Source organism: Quercus robur, chromosome 2, assembly GCF_932294415.1.
Source record: "Quercus robur chromosome 2, dhQueRobu3.1, whole genome shotgun sequence".
Classification (NCBI taxonomy): Eukaryota; Viridiplantae; Streptophyta; class Magnoliopsida; order Fagales; family Fagaceae; genus Quercus; species Quercus robur.
The window spans coordinates 47,143,051-47,157,737 of NC_065535.1; positions in this window are offsets into that span (position 1 = coordinate 47,143,051).

A 14,687-nucleotide genomic window follows, 5' to 3' on the forward strand; every position below is an offset into this window, starting at 1 on the left:
AAGGCCAAGAGCAGTGAGACAGATGAGTCTTCTGATGATGAAGATTCCAAGATGAAGTCCTACATCACCAGGCAGTTCAAGAAGTTTATGAAGAACGTAAATGGAAAGGGTTTCAACAAGGACCGTAGGCAATCCAGTTCTTCTCAGTTTAAAGGCCAAGACAAAGGGAAGAAGGATGCTAAGGAAGGTGATCTGTACACTGTTCCCGTAGGACCTAAGTGCTTTGGGTGTCAAGGCTTCGGTCACATGAAACATGAGTGTCCTACATATCTCAAGAGCATTGGGAAGAGCAAGGCATTTGCTGTTACCTTGAGTGACACTGAGCCTAAGGATGATTCCAACAATGAGGATGTCGGAATCTTAAATGCCTTCACAGTCACTGTTAATCCTACTGATGGGATTGTTGAAGATGTGGTTGAAGAAGAGGAATTGGTGGAATCTGAGTTTGAGAAGATAGATGATCAAGATGACATTCATGCAGCCTATGAAAAACTGTACAAGCTTTCTAAGAAGCATGAGAAACTGTATAGGCTAACCACCAAGAAGCTCAGTGATGTGGAACTTGACCGTGAGGAGCTTTCCACAAAGTTTGATGAGGCTAATCAGACTATTGGAGCACTGAGGTTTGAGAATAATTTCTTGGCTGAGAAGACCAAGAAGCTTGAAGCAGAGCTGTTTCAAGTTAGAGCTCAATTAGAGAGGACTTCAAGTGCGAAACTTGATGAGATGCTCAGCCTTCAGAAATCTGCTTTTGACCAAATAGGTTTAGGGTATGGTCTCTATTCCTTTAATATTGCTTCTTCTAGTACTACTGTTTTTGTTCCTCCTGCTAATAATGTTAAAATTGAGAACAATGAGATTAAAACTGAATTAGCTAGTGAGAACATAAACAAAGGTAAATCTATCTTAGGAGCACCCCCTAAGCAAGATAAGAATGAAGCTAAGAATTCTAGGGCTAAAAAGGCTAACTCTCAAAAGCCTAAACAGAAGAAGCAACATTTCTGTCATCATTGTGGAGCTGTCGGTCATACTCAACCAAATTGCTATAAGTGGCTAGCCACTCAATAGAGCAACGGTATGATAGCATCTGGGAGCCAGAATCAACTTCAATCCTCTCTTGCTCCTCTTGGAGATTTTCTCAAAACTTTCATGTTCCTTTCGAACTTGAACAATTTTAATTATTCCCCCTCACCACCGGTTCAAGGGTTTAATCAAAGGAAAGGTTCTTCCAAAGTGTGAAAGGAAAAGGGCTCCAAGTGATTCTATCACTTTTCTCTCTCTTTTCTTGTTTTTGTGTGTGCATTACTTATGTGTTTTGCTTTCAAGTTCAGTCTAGTTTTTATGCTTTGGTTGTTTAACATGTTTTTGTTTGGTTACTTTTCAGTTTTGCTTTGTTTTTTTTTTTTTTTTTTTCATATAAAAATTTAAAAAAAAATTGAAAAATCAGAAAAATACAAAAATAGTGTGTGTTTTGTGTATATTGGTACTTGTGTACCTTGGATGGCTATTGAAATAAATTTTTCTAAACTTTGTATCTTTTGTAGCTTAGATGAGCATCTCTATGCACAACTAAGCAAGTGAGCTTTGTGGCTCTTGTTAGTGATGAGTAAGATTAAGTTATCTTTTGTACTTAACAATCATATCACTCTTTTTGATGGAAATGATTAAAAAAAATCCTAAGAGAAAGGCATTAATAACCATCTCACCACTGTTGCCCGCCAATCATAATATAACACCTGTATGTTTCGGCATAGCAAAAGTGCAATGTCAATGACATTTGTGTGCTTAGGCATAGCAAAATTGGAATGTCAAATATCATTGGGTATTTCTTTTCTCTCTCTAATATGCCCATGCATGATATACTTAAAAGAAAAAATATGCAAAGAAAAATCAAAAGCAAAAAGATCAAAAATGCTTTAAAAATAATTGCAAGCGTGTATTCTAGGAGATGTGGGAGTTATAGGATGTACCTCGAAGGTGATAGTCCCCATCAAACAGTTATGATTGTGTGTGAGTTAAAGTAATTTTCTCATATCTCAAATTATTATAACATGTATACACTTATGCAATCTTGGATGTTTTTCACACACAACACGCAATATTCTTTGCTACTCTTGATACATGTGTAGGTACAATGTGATTTAGCCATCACAAGGTTTTACATGTATTAATGTATGCTCACTAAACTGTCTTGACTTGTTTTATGAAATATAAAATTGATTAGACTTTTTTAGTGTGTGTATGTGTGTTTTTGAAGATCCATGTGCTTAAAATTATTATTGAGAGATGATTTTGAGAGCTTAATATGTTGATTGGATCATTGGTTGAGTTGCATGTTGGATTGCATTCATGTCTGTGTTTTTCACATCTCGAAAAACTGCTTTTAAAAGCTTGCTCGACACCTCCTCGATACCTCCTCGATACCTTGCTGTCTATTGAGCTTCTTCAGCTTTTTTCTTATCGTAATCCAGACAACTTCTCGACACCTGGTGGATCGATCGAGAAAGTTCCTGCCTCCTCGATAGCTTCTGGACACCTAGTGGATCGATCGAGCTTCTGTTCTTGTATCTGATGATTTGTTCCTCGACACCTCCTTGATACTTGTATTTGTCGAGGACCATTTTCTCGATACCTTCCTCGACAGATGTCTTGACACCTCTCGACACCTTCATCTGTCGAGGTTTACTGAGGCACTATTTATTCTTCCTCGTGCGATCTGAGCCTCATTTCGTTCGATCTCTCTCTCGATAGATCTCTGTTTTCTCTCCCAAACTATCTCATCTCACTCCAATCTTTATTCCTCAAGGTTTCTTCAAGCTTTTTCAAGTTTTTCTTTTCTTGATAAGCTTCTAATCTTTTCATATTCATGCATTTCATGTTTTGAAACCTAGGTTTTGGGGTTTTTGAAAAATTTTGGGGTTTTTCAAAATGGATGAATTATTATTGAAATTTTGGGATGGGTTTTCACTTAAATGAGTTTAAAACCTCATATATTGCATCACATTATCATTATAATGGTATTGTCATGCATTTAGATGTGTGCTATCTGTTTGTGTGCTGATAGGTTTAGATTGGGCTAAGCCCATGATGAAATTTCTTTTGCATGTCATATGTTCATGCATTTCCCATGCATACATACTCTCTTTTCAATATACTGGTTATATTTGATTTGCTTGGGACTTTTCTGATTGTCTTTCTTTCTCTTTCTCTCTCTCTCTCTCTTTTTCTGTTTACGTTAGTCGTGTCTATGGCACCTAAGCGTAAATCTACTCCAGCTCGGAACCCTCTTCGTTCCGGAGCTTCTTCATCTTCTGATTCTGCTCCTCTCTCTTTTCGGTTCCGTGATGATGATGCCCACAAGGCATTCTCGGAGAACTTTTCTAGACGAGGTGTTCATTTGGAACGCCAAGTCATTTTGGCAGACTTTGCCGACACTGACCTTCCCACTGTCATTCACAGTCGGGAATGGGAGTCACTGTGTGACGTCTCAGTCACCTGTCCTCTCGTGCTTATCTAGGAGTTTTACTCTAACATGCACAGGATTGATTGTTCAGTACCTCTTTTCTTCACTCGTGTTCGAGATACGCGCATTCCTATCACACCGCAACTTGTTGCGGATGTGCTTCAGGTCCCTAGGATAGAGTTTCCTGACTACCGTAGTTGTGCGCGTCTGAGGACTGTGTCCAAGGATGAGCTTATGTCTGCTTTCTGTGAGCGCCCTTCTGTTTGGGGTGAGCGTCAATTTACACCATGTAGACCTTTTGCTAAAGGTCCTAGATTCATGAACATGGTGATGACCTTTGTTTTGCATCCACTCTCACTACAACTCCATTACAGAGCCTCGTGCTCGATTTTTGCTATCTCTTCTTGAGCATCTTACTATAGACTTCCTTTCTCATTTCATTATTTCTATTATCGATGTTTATCTAGATTCGGTGTCCTGTGATAAGCTCATCTTTCCTTCCGCTATCACGAGCATCCTACGCCACTTTTCTGTTCCTTTTCCCTTTTACGACCATTTCACCTTCATGTGTGCCATATATTATGCTACCGTTAAATGTAGTGAGGCCCACTTTCAGTTGAGGTAGTCGGATTCAGCAACTCCTCCCTCCCGTTCAGCTCTATCCCGTTCTGCTCCATCCACATCCGTTCCTTCCTCTTTTTCGAGCGATGTGACTTTAAGAGATATCATGGCGCAGCTGCAACGCATGGATGCTCACCTAGATACACCCTATATGGAGTTGTGTCAGGTGAACGTTCGTGTCGGTCGTATTTCACTATGACAGGTGTCCATGGGTGGTTTTGCTTTTGAGGCTTCTCCTCTACCACCTCCTCTTGTGGCTTTTGATTCTGAGGATGAGGATGATGGTGATAACGATGATGCTTCAGATGATGCTGATGGAGATGCTAACTCTACCGATGAGATGTCTGCTTGACACTCTTACCCTTTGTCACTCATGACAAAAAGGGGGAGTAGTTTTGGTTGGATATGAGAGTATTCATTCTTAGGGGGAGAGTTAGTATAGGACCATTTTGTTAGGAGGAGTGTTGATATATTTTGAGGGATGTAGTGAGGATATTATGTATCTTTTTGTTTCTTTTCATTCCTTTTTGGATACATTATTCTTGTACATGAGGTCTTTTGACCATTTATAGACATACATTGTACTTATCTCCTTATTTATGTTGATGTATGTTTTTCTTTCACCTACCCCTTCATGTGTTGTTTCTTTTCTCCCTTTATACGCATGCTTCTTATTACTTATATGTAATCTATTATTTTTGTTTCACACAAAGATGCCTTGGTGAGTTTTGTTTAAAGTGTTTCAGAAATACAAGTTGTCAAAGTCTACTTGCCATAAACTCTCTTCTTACAAAGTTTTTCAAGAGTTTGTGTTAAGATAGATATTATTGTATTCAACAAGTGAATATGAGTTGAGTGATTTATGACTTCTCTCATATGTTCATTTGTTTGTTGTGGTTTTGTCTCGGATTGCCAAAGGAGGAGATTGTTAGGACATATGTGTTTCACTTGTTAGGAACATATGTCACTATTTTATGTAACTTGCTTATCCTTTGACAAAACGCACTTTACTTATATTTTGGTAGATTTAGGATGTGTTTAAATACTTCAAGAAATCATGTTTCAAGATCAAGTGTTGAAGCCTTTAAGTCTGTCCAAGAAAACAAGCTGATAGTGCAAATTCATTAAAGCTCGACAGCTATCTCAACAGTTGCATCTATCGAGCTTAAGAAAGCTGTTCAAGCCCCGTGTGCTCGACAACTACTCAACAGCTGCTTGACACCTCCTATCTGTCGAGGTTTAAGAATTTCAGATTTCTGATATGATTTTCTTGGGATCCGTGAATATGTCTTTGGGCTTTCTTTTCTCCTAACCTTAGACATATAAAAGGATTGTTTTAAGGGCCGTCAAATAGTTCACAAGTTGCACAAGCATTGAGCAAACTATGTTCAAGCAAATTGTGACCGGAGACGAAATTCTTGGCCTAGTTCATCTCTTTCTCTTGAAGAAGTTGCTGGGTATGTGCACTGTAGGGTTTTGTAACCAAGCATCTTCTTGATCTTCATCGTGTGGATGAACTGAAGAACTTTGCAGCCAACAACCTTCTTAGTTAGTGATTGAAGTCGCATACTGGGATCCGCGCAATTGGTTAGTCACGTACTTGGGAGCCGTGCATCAAAAAGGGGAACTGTCACTACAGAATAAGTCTAATTGGGTATTGGGGTAAAGGTTCAACTATAGGTTGGTAAGGTACTTGAAATTCCTTTACTTGTAATCGCTTGTTGTGATAATAGTGGAGTTTCGGGAGTGGTGACCTGAAAATCACCCGGTGGGGTTTTTGCCGTTAGGTTTTCCCCATTCGTAAACAAATCACCGTGTTATTTATTTTCCACTGTATAATTAGTTTATTGGTGATTTGTTTGGGCTACCACACGTTTGCATAATAAATTGATTAATTAATAACTTGGCTAATTAATTAATTAATTTCTATCACAATGGGTCATTCAATTTGTGGCCTATCAAAGTTAGTATCATCTGTATGGATATACCTTTGGAAATTTAGAATGATCTAAAGCAAAGATTTGCTCAGGGAAATGGCTCGAGGATCTTCAATCTTCTTAAGGTGAAGTATCCATTACTGATTTCTTTACTCAACTCAAGGTTTTATGGGACCAGTTACAAAATTTTAGCCCTTTTTCAATGTGTTCTTGTGGGAAGTGTATTTGTAATGTGAATCAGAAGCTCACTGATTTAGAAGGTAGATAGTCAGTGATGAAATTCTTAATGGGTTTGAATGATTCATTTGCTCAATTCAAAGCTTAAATTTTGTTGATGAATTTCCTTCAATCAATCAGCAAGGTATACTCTTTATTGATTCAGAAGAGATGCCCGTGTAGAATCCACTGCTCTAGCTACAAAGAGTCAAAGTTTCAGTGCCAATTTTGGAAACAATTTTAGTGGAAATGGTGCTACTGTCAAAGGAAAGGAGAAACAAGTGTGTACACACTGTGGAAAAATGGGCCATACGGCTTACAATTGTTATAGATTGCATGGAGTCCCTCCTGGTTTCAAGTTCAAGAACAAAAATCCAATGGCCCATCAAGTTTCTTCAAGCCAAGTCCAATCTCAAGATTAGATATCTACACAAATGCCTGTTCATCCCAACTTCACACCAAATCAATATCAACAGTTTCTGGCCTTGATTAATTCTGCCAATACCCCAATGAGTTCATCTCTTTAAGGATCTGAGACATATATGGCAAATGTGGTATCCTTTTCATCTACAATGGCAGGTATACATTCTTTTTTTCATACCTTAATGCAAAGAGACTTTTCTTATTATGTTTTCTCTGCAAAAGTAGTTAATAGAAAAGCATATGATGATCATACTTGGGTTATGGACACTAGAGCCACAAATCTTATAGTCTGTTTCATGCATTTGTTAACTACTATCACTGCTATTACACAAGCCATGGTTCAACTGCCTAATGGGGAAACAGCTAGGGTAACTCATGTTGGGACTGTGACCTTATCTTCTCATCTTACCTTTACCAATGTTCTTTGTGTACCCTTCTTTGCATTCAACTTGTTATCTGTGAGCACCATAACTCAGACACAGCCCACTTGTCTTATTTTTCTCTCTATATTTTGCTTTATACAAGACCTTACTTGTTGGAGAACAATTGGAGTGCAGGCAGCTCATGATAGTTTGTTGCAATGTGACAACCTTTCTCAACCTCCTAATAACTCTCTTGTTGAATTCTTGTCTGCACATAACTTGGGTTTAGTTTTTATTGCTTTTTCTGCTACAACTTCACCAAATCAATATTCTCACATTTGGCACTCAAGGCTAGGCCATCCTTCTAATTCCAACCTTCAATCTTTAAGTCATATCTTTTCTTTTCTAAAAAATTCTTGTAATAAAGATTGTACTATTTGCCCTTTGGCTAAACAAAAGAGGTTACCTTTTCCTTTCAATAGTAAAATGTGTGATTGCCCTTTTGATTTGATTCATATGGATGTGTGGGGTCATATTCTACTACAACTTTAAATGGCTTCAAATATTTCTTAATCATGATTGATGATGCAACCAAGGCTACATGGATTTTTCTCATGAAGTCTAAATTTGAAGTTTGGCAGTTAATTCTTTCCTTTTATACTATGGTTCAAACACAATTTGGAATCAATATCAAAGCAATCAGATCTGATAATGCTATGGAATTTAAAATTCCTGATTTTTATAATTCTCATGGTATTATACATTAAAAATGTTGTGTTTATACCCCTCAACAAAATTCTGTTGTTGAGAGAAAACACTGGCAAATACTTTCCATAGCTAGAGCCTTACATTTACAATCAAACCCTCCATTACTGTTATAGGGTGATTGTGTTCTTACTATTGTCCATTTGATAAACAGATTTTCATCTCCTCTTTTACATAATTAAAACCCTTATGAGCTACTTTTTCACAAACCAACAACTTATGATCATTTAAGGGTCTTTGGTTGCTTATGCTTTGCTTCTACCATAGCTGATAACAAACATAAATTTTGTCCAAGGGCTAGAAAATGTATTTTCATTGGTTCCCTTTAATGTCAAAGGATATAAATTGTTTGATCTTCAATCTCATATTGTTTTAATCTCTAAAGAAGCCACTTTTCAGGAAACAATTTTTCCTTATCACACGCATTCCTCAATCCCATCTCCTTCCTCTTCATTGTCTTTGCCTTCTACTCCTCCAATTCTACATATGTTTCTTGATGAGAACTCTCCTATTTATAATTCTCATTCTCCAGATTCTGTCAATCGTTCCTCAGTTTCATCTCCTGTTTTCTCTTAAGAGTTCTATAATTCAAGTTCATCATGATCTTGATGATGACTTTTTGGATGATGTTTTAGAGGCACCCCCAGATCCCATAGCTGATCCTATTCCTCTTAGAAAATCATCTAGAATATCTAAACCATCATCCTATCTTTAGGCTTATCACTGTAGTCAAGTCTCAACACTTCGCACTACCTCTCAATTCCATACAGGTACTTCTCACCCCTTATCTTCTCATTTATCTTATCACCTCTTATCTTCCTATTATAACCTGTTATTCTATCTCTTCCATTGTTGAACCAAGTTATTACTATCTAGTTGTTAGTTATCCCAAATGGCAAGAAGCCATGGCTGTAGAAATAGCAGCTTTAGAAGCTAACAATACTTGGACCTTGACTCCAATACCTTCCAACAAGAAGCCTATTGGCTATAAATGGGTGTATAGGGTTAAGTACAAGATTGATGGTTCAATGGAGCAGTACAAGGTCAAGTTAGTGGCCAAGGGCTTCACTCAGAAAGAAAGGGTGGATTTCAATGAGACTTTCTAACTTGTTGTCAAGATGGTTTCTATCAAGTGCTTGTTGGTAATGGTTACTGTGAACAGTTGGTTTCTTAGCCAACTTGATGTCAACAATGCATTTCTGCATGGTGACTTATTAGAGGAGGTCTACATGGTTCTTCCACCAGGCTTTCACAACAAGGGGAAGCTAGTGTGTAAGCTAAACAAATCACTTTACGGTCTTAAGTAGGCTTTTAGAAAATGGTTTGCAAAGTTTTCAACTACTCTAGTTTAGCTGGGGTTTACTCAATCAAAGGCAAACTATTTACTTTTCACTTGGCAACAAGGTCATTCATTCATGGTTCTTTTGGTCTATGTGGATGATGTCCTAATAGCCAGCAACGATCAAGAAGAAGTGAACCAGTCTAAGGTACTGTTAGATCAGAAGTTCAAGCTTAAAGACTTGGGTGAGCTAAATTCTTCCTTGGGATAGAAGTGGCCAAATTAGACAAGGGAATTGCATTTTGCTAGAGAAAGTACACCTTAAAAGTCTTGAATGAGCTATTCTTCTTGCCTGTAAACTTGCAAAGACACCTATGGAGTTAAACCTTCAACTCAGCAAGTATGAAGGTGAAGAACTCAAGGATCCAAGATAGTATAGAAGACCAGTAGGTAGATTGTTATACTTAACAATTACTAGACCAGATATTACTTTTGTAGTCCATAAGCTGAGTCAGTACATAGCTAAGCAAAGAAAGCCTCATTGGGATGCAATGCATAGGGTTTGTAAGGTTGAATTTGTTCAACCATCTAATTGGCTTTATTCCGTGCCAAATTTGCTTGTATTTCAGCATTTAGTAACCATGTATTTAGGTGGGTTTGATGTAAGGGTAGTGAGTGAGATAGAGTGAAGTTTGCTCAAGAGTGTGCAAGAAAACAGAGACTCGCGGCTTGGCCTCGCGGGTGACTCGCGGCTGCAAGCCGCCAGACGCAGCACACGTGCCAAGCATGCCAGAAGGTGAACAGTCATGCTAGCTAGAGCACTACAGGACAAAACAGGATAACTGGACATACGGTTATCTCGCGACTGGATCTCGTGACTTAGTCAAGCCGCGAGGTCAAGCCGTGAGCCACCCCTGTTTTGTAAAACCTGACGTTTCACATTCCTCTTCCACTCCAGTATAAATACCCCTTTTACCCATAAATGTAAGAGAGCTTTCAGAGAGAATTTTGAGAGAGAAACCCTAAAGAAAAACAAGATTGATTCACCCACAATCTATACATTAGAGTCTCTTCAAATTCCTCAACTCTCTTCCTCTCCATTGTCAAATCCTTGAGAGGCATTTTACCAAACCTTGTTCTCACCATATTCATCACTGTGAGAGAGCTGTTTGGATTTCTGGGAAGTAGTTAGGAAGGAACCAATCTTCATTGGTTGATGCTATGGTCTAGTAGCGGAATCCGAGAAGCTAGAAAAGAAAAAGATTCGGCGCAACCTCGTTGGAGCAAGAAGCTTGGAGGGCTTAGGTGCACTAGGTAGATTAGGCTTGGAGGGTCTATTGGTGTCCATGTATCCCAACTATATTTTCTAGTGGATTGTTTACCGCTTGGAGGGCGGCAGAGAGGTTTTACGCCGTGGGCTTCGGTTTCCTCTTCGATAACACATCGCGTGTTGTCTTTGTGTTTGCATCTTCCTTCCTCTTTATCTTTGCCTTTTTATTATCTACTGTGGGTTGTGATTTTAATTTGGCTTAGATAGTTTTACCAATTCCATATTATAGCTTATGTTAATTTTCCGCACACTTGTTGTTTGATATAATGCTTGAATTGGTTAAGTTGTAATTTGGGAGTCTAAACGTTCAAGGGTGTTTATACACATATTTGAACTTTCAGGGTTTTACAGTACTTGAAGAATGAACCAGGCAAGGGACTTTTGTTCTCATCTAGTTTAGAACTACACATCAAAGGCTTTGTAGATTTTGACTGGGCTTCATGCTCAAATAAAAGAAGATCTGTGACAGGTTATAGCATCTTTTTAGGGATTCACTAGTTTCTTAGAAATCCAAGAAGCAATTAACAGTTTCCAAGTCTTCAGCAAAGGCAAAATTCGGGTCTAGCCAAACGAATGGAGATAGACTGTCATGTGGTCAGGAATAAGGTTCTAGGAAGAGTTATCATGATGATTCATGTGAAGACTCAATGTCAACTAGATTTGCTAAAAAGGCACTAAATTTCAATCAATTCTCTAATATTCTTTCTAAAATGGGAATGGTGAACATACATACACCTACAGCTCAACTTAAAGGGGAGTATCAAAGTGACAACAAGAAGGAGAAGTGTCCAGCCAAAAGAACAGAGCACAAGATAAACTACAAATTAGAAGGAGAAAAACAACTAGTAGCTTTGCTTAGTTGTACATAATCTATTAATTAGCTCGTGTAAGAGTTAGTTAGAGAATCTGTTAGTTTGATAGCATAGTTTATTCTGTTACTTGCTCATATTAGCTGGTATATAAAGTTGTGTAATCTCTTTATTAATTAATTAACCTCATTTTTACCAAAATCTAATCTTTGATACATTTTGGTGGAAGCAAGAGAGAAGGTTGGTTACGTTGGATGTAAAATTTTATTGAGTTGGATGCGTTTGTTTGTATAAGCTGCATTTTGGGTTTAAAATAAGCGTTTGTAAATTAATTATGAGGAGTTATCTTATTGTTACAAAACGGACTCAAGGTTTCGGATTTTGAGAATGTGGGGTAAAAGTTTGTGTTTGGAGGTGAAAGATAGTAAGATTAGTTAAGTTACAAAACTCTTTTTTGAAAACAAAAAGAAAAAAAGAAGAAGAAGTTAGAGTTCCTTTTAGATAATTTAATCAAGTGCCAATTTGTTTTTTGTAGGAACTAGTTTGAGATTTGGATTATCTTAATCATGTTGATGCTTTAGTTATTCACTTGTGCGATTTGCAAGAAAATGTGAGAAAATAAATAATCCTACCAATTTAATTAAATAACGTTTTAATAAAGTCCAATTTCAACCTCCATCTATTTTATTTTTGTCCCAGTTTTCTCACATATCAACCTAAAATCAAATTCAATTGTGGTTGTGGAAGGCCAGGAATTTTAAAGGGGGGGGGGGGGGGTGATCTCTTGAAAGAGTGTACTTGGTACCTCTTTGGGGTTTTAACTAATGTGGAATGAACCATTTTATTTTTTTATATTACAAAAATAAGAAAAACTACAAGATACAAAATTACAAAATTGAATAACATCAAATTTCATTAATTCTAATATGTACAATTTGGTAGAGGATTACATCGCTTTGGTCCTAAATTCAATCTAAGTAATAAAAAAAAAGGTACAAAGCTTTCATCCTAATACAATCTACCAAAAAATTGATAAAACACTGATCTAGAACCAAGACCTAAGGTTTAAGGGCTAGGTTACAGAATGTGAAGGTGCTAGACACCCATTTTGCCCAAACAAAGTCCAGTCTTCTAGACTATGAATGACCATTAGGTACCCATAACTAATGACATGCAATAGAATATGAGATGCAATATGTTGCGTTAGTTTTCCTAGATCTATGATTAAATGTCATTTAAAAATCCTAGATCTACATCTTTCTCCATGCAAAAAAAGGTTTGATTTATTTTGTTATGAGAAAATCATGAATTCATGATAGAAAATCACAGATCTGATTTTATGATGAAAAACTATGAATTTTTAATAGAAAATACAAATTTGGTTTTGGTGAGGCAAAACAGAACAATTTTTTGATGGAAAATACATATCTGTTTTTGGAAATGTAAAAAAAAAAAAAAAAAAAAAAAAAAGGAAACAAAAGGATGAATTTGATAACAAAAATTCAGATCTGTTTTGGTGATGCAAAAAAGAATGAATTCCAGATGGAAAATACAGATATGTTTTTGTAATGCAAAAAAATAATGAATTTTTGATGGAAATACATATCTGTTTTTGTAATGCAAAAAAACAATGAACTTTTGATGGAAAATACATATCTATTTTTGTGATGCAAAAAAGAATGAATTTTATAAAAGAAATTTTAGATTTGAATTTTTCGATGTAGAAAACAGGAGAAGGATTTTATGCATTAAAAAATTTGTGGATTTAAGATTTTAAATGGCAATTTAACCCTAGATCTAAGATTAAAATTATTAACAATTTAGACTCAAAAATCAAAACACACATGAAGAACCCTAGATCTACACACATGAATCAACAAGAAAACTTATCTTAATTATATGAATCAAGATTTAGAAAAGAAGATCGTGCAAAAGAATGAGAACCATATACAAATATGCAAAGAATGAAATATCAAGAATAAACAAATTATTTAAAAGATCTTAAAAATTAAACCATAACTGCATGAATAAATTCAATCAAGGGAAATTTCTTTAGAAGTCAAAGAGAAGAGATCTCTCTAAGATCTAAAGAAGGCTTACTAACACTTAAGAAAGTCTTGAAGTGACTAAGTTTTAGAATTTTCTGGTCTAATGAAGATCAGAAGTTCTAAAGAACTTCAAAAGGTTCTATTACATTAGGGTAAAGAGGTACTGAATTTTGGGTTTTCTCTGTATTCATGGGAGTGTTAATTGCTTGAAATATAAGCTAAAACTGTCTTGAAAGCCAGTAAACACGAATTGGGTGAGATATATCCCAAAAAAAAAAAAAAAAGGATTTGATGAGTTTTATACTATTAAGAGAGAGAGAGAGAGAGAGAGAGAGAATCTGGGCATATTAAGGAGTTTGTGCTAATCGGTATTGTTGAAGTGCCGATTGGCACTTTTACCTAACTCGTCCAAATTTCATTTTTTACATGTTTTGGGCTCTTTTCTGCTTTTTCTGAGTTGGAAAATGTATTTGGGTGTGTTTTAGAATTTTATTATTGGTAAAACTCATCCCAAATTGATAATTAAGTTTTTAAAATAGTTATTTTAATGATAATTACCCTAAAAATGTAATTATCAGTCCAATTTTAATATTATCAGCTTATTTCTTTTATTTCCATGCAATAAATTACATTTTAACAAAAGTATTCCACCAATCACAGAAATTCATTTAATTAATTTTAATTGTTACCCAATCAAAATTAATTTCAATTAATCGTGTGTGATAAGTTCCACCCAAATCAATGCATGCAGAACTTGATCTTGTGACATCTTTCGATCCAATTTGATTTGGAAACCAAACGCATCGTTGTGATTGTTAGAACCTCAAGATCATTTTCATGGTTTTTGATGAATGAGTTAATGACTAAAATGCAACCATGATTTTTCGGGGTACCAAAAATGGTCATTTTTTCATCTTCCAAGGTTAAAATATGGGTGCGAAATGAAGTGTCTACAAAGGTGTTTCACGCTATCTTTGATGTTAGAGTCTCAAATTTCATAAAAGTAAAAGTACTAATCTTTTTTCCTATTGTGCTTCAATTAAAATTTGTTGTCAATTTAGGGACTTTAATTCCTAACTCTTTTTCTTCTCTATTCTTTTTTTTGTTTAAGTCAGGGAAAACCCTAGAAGATTAAATTCTACTTGAGCTTCATTGCTTGGAGTTTCAAAGAATGGTTTGTGGTATTTTTACTTTAATTTTTGGATTTTTCCCTCTTACCACTTCGCTTTATTTGTTAGTAACAGCGAAATTGTGGTTTTTGCTTCTAATTTGGCACTTTGGTTTGTTTATATTTTTAAATTGTTTTCTTTTAACTCAAGGTTTTTGAATAAGGTTTACTTTTGTTTGAGATATTAATTTTTTTAGATGTCAATAGCGTTTCTTACTGCTTTATTGGATGTTGATATTCGAATCCAGGGTTGTTTTATAAAAGTT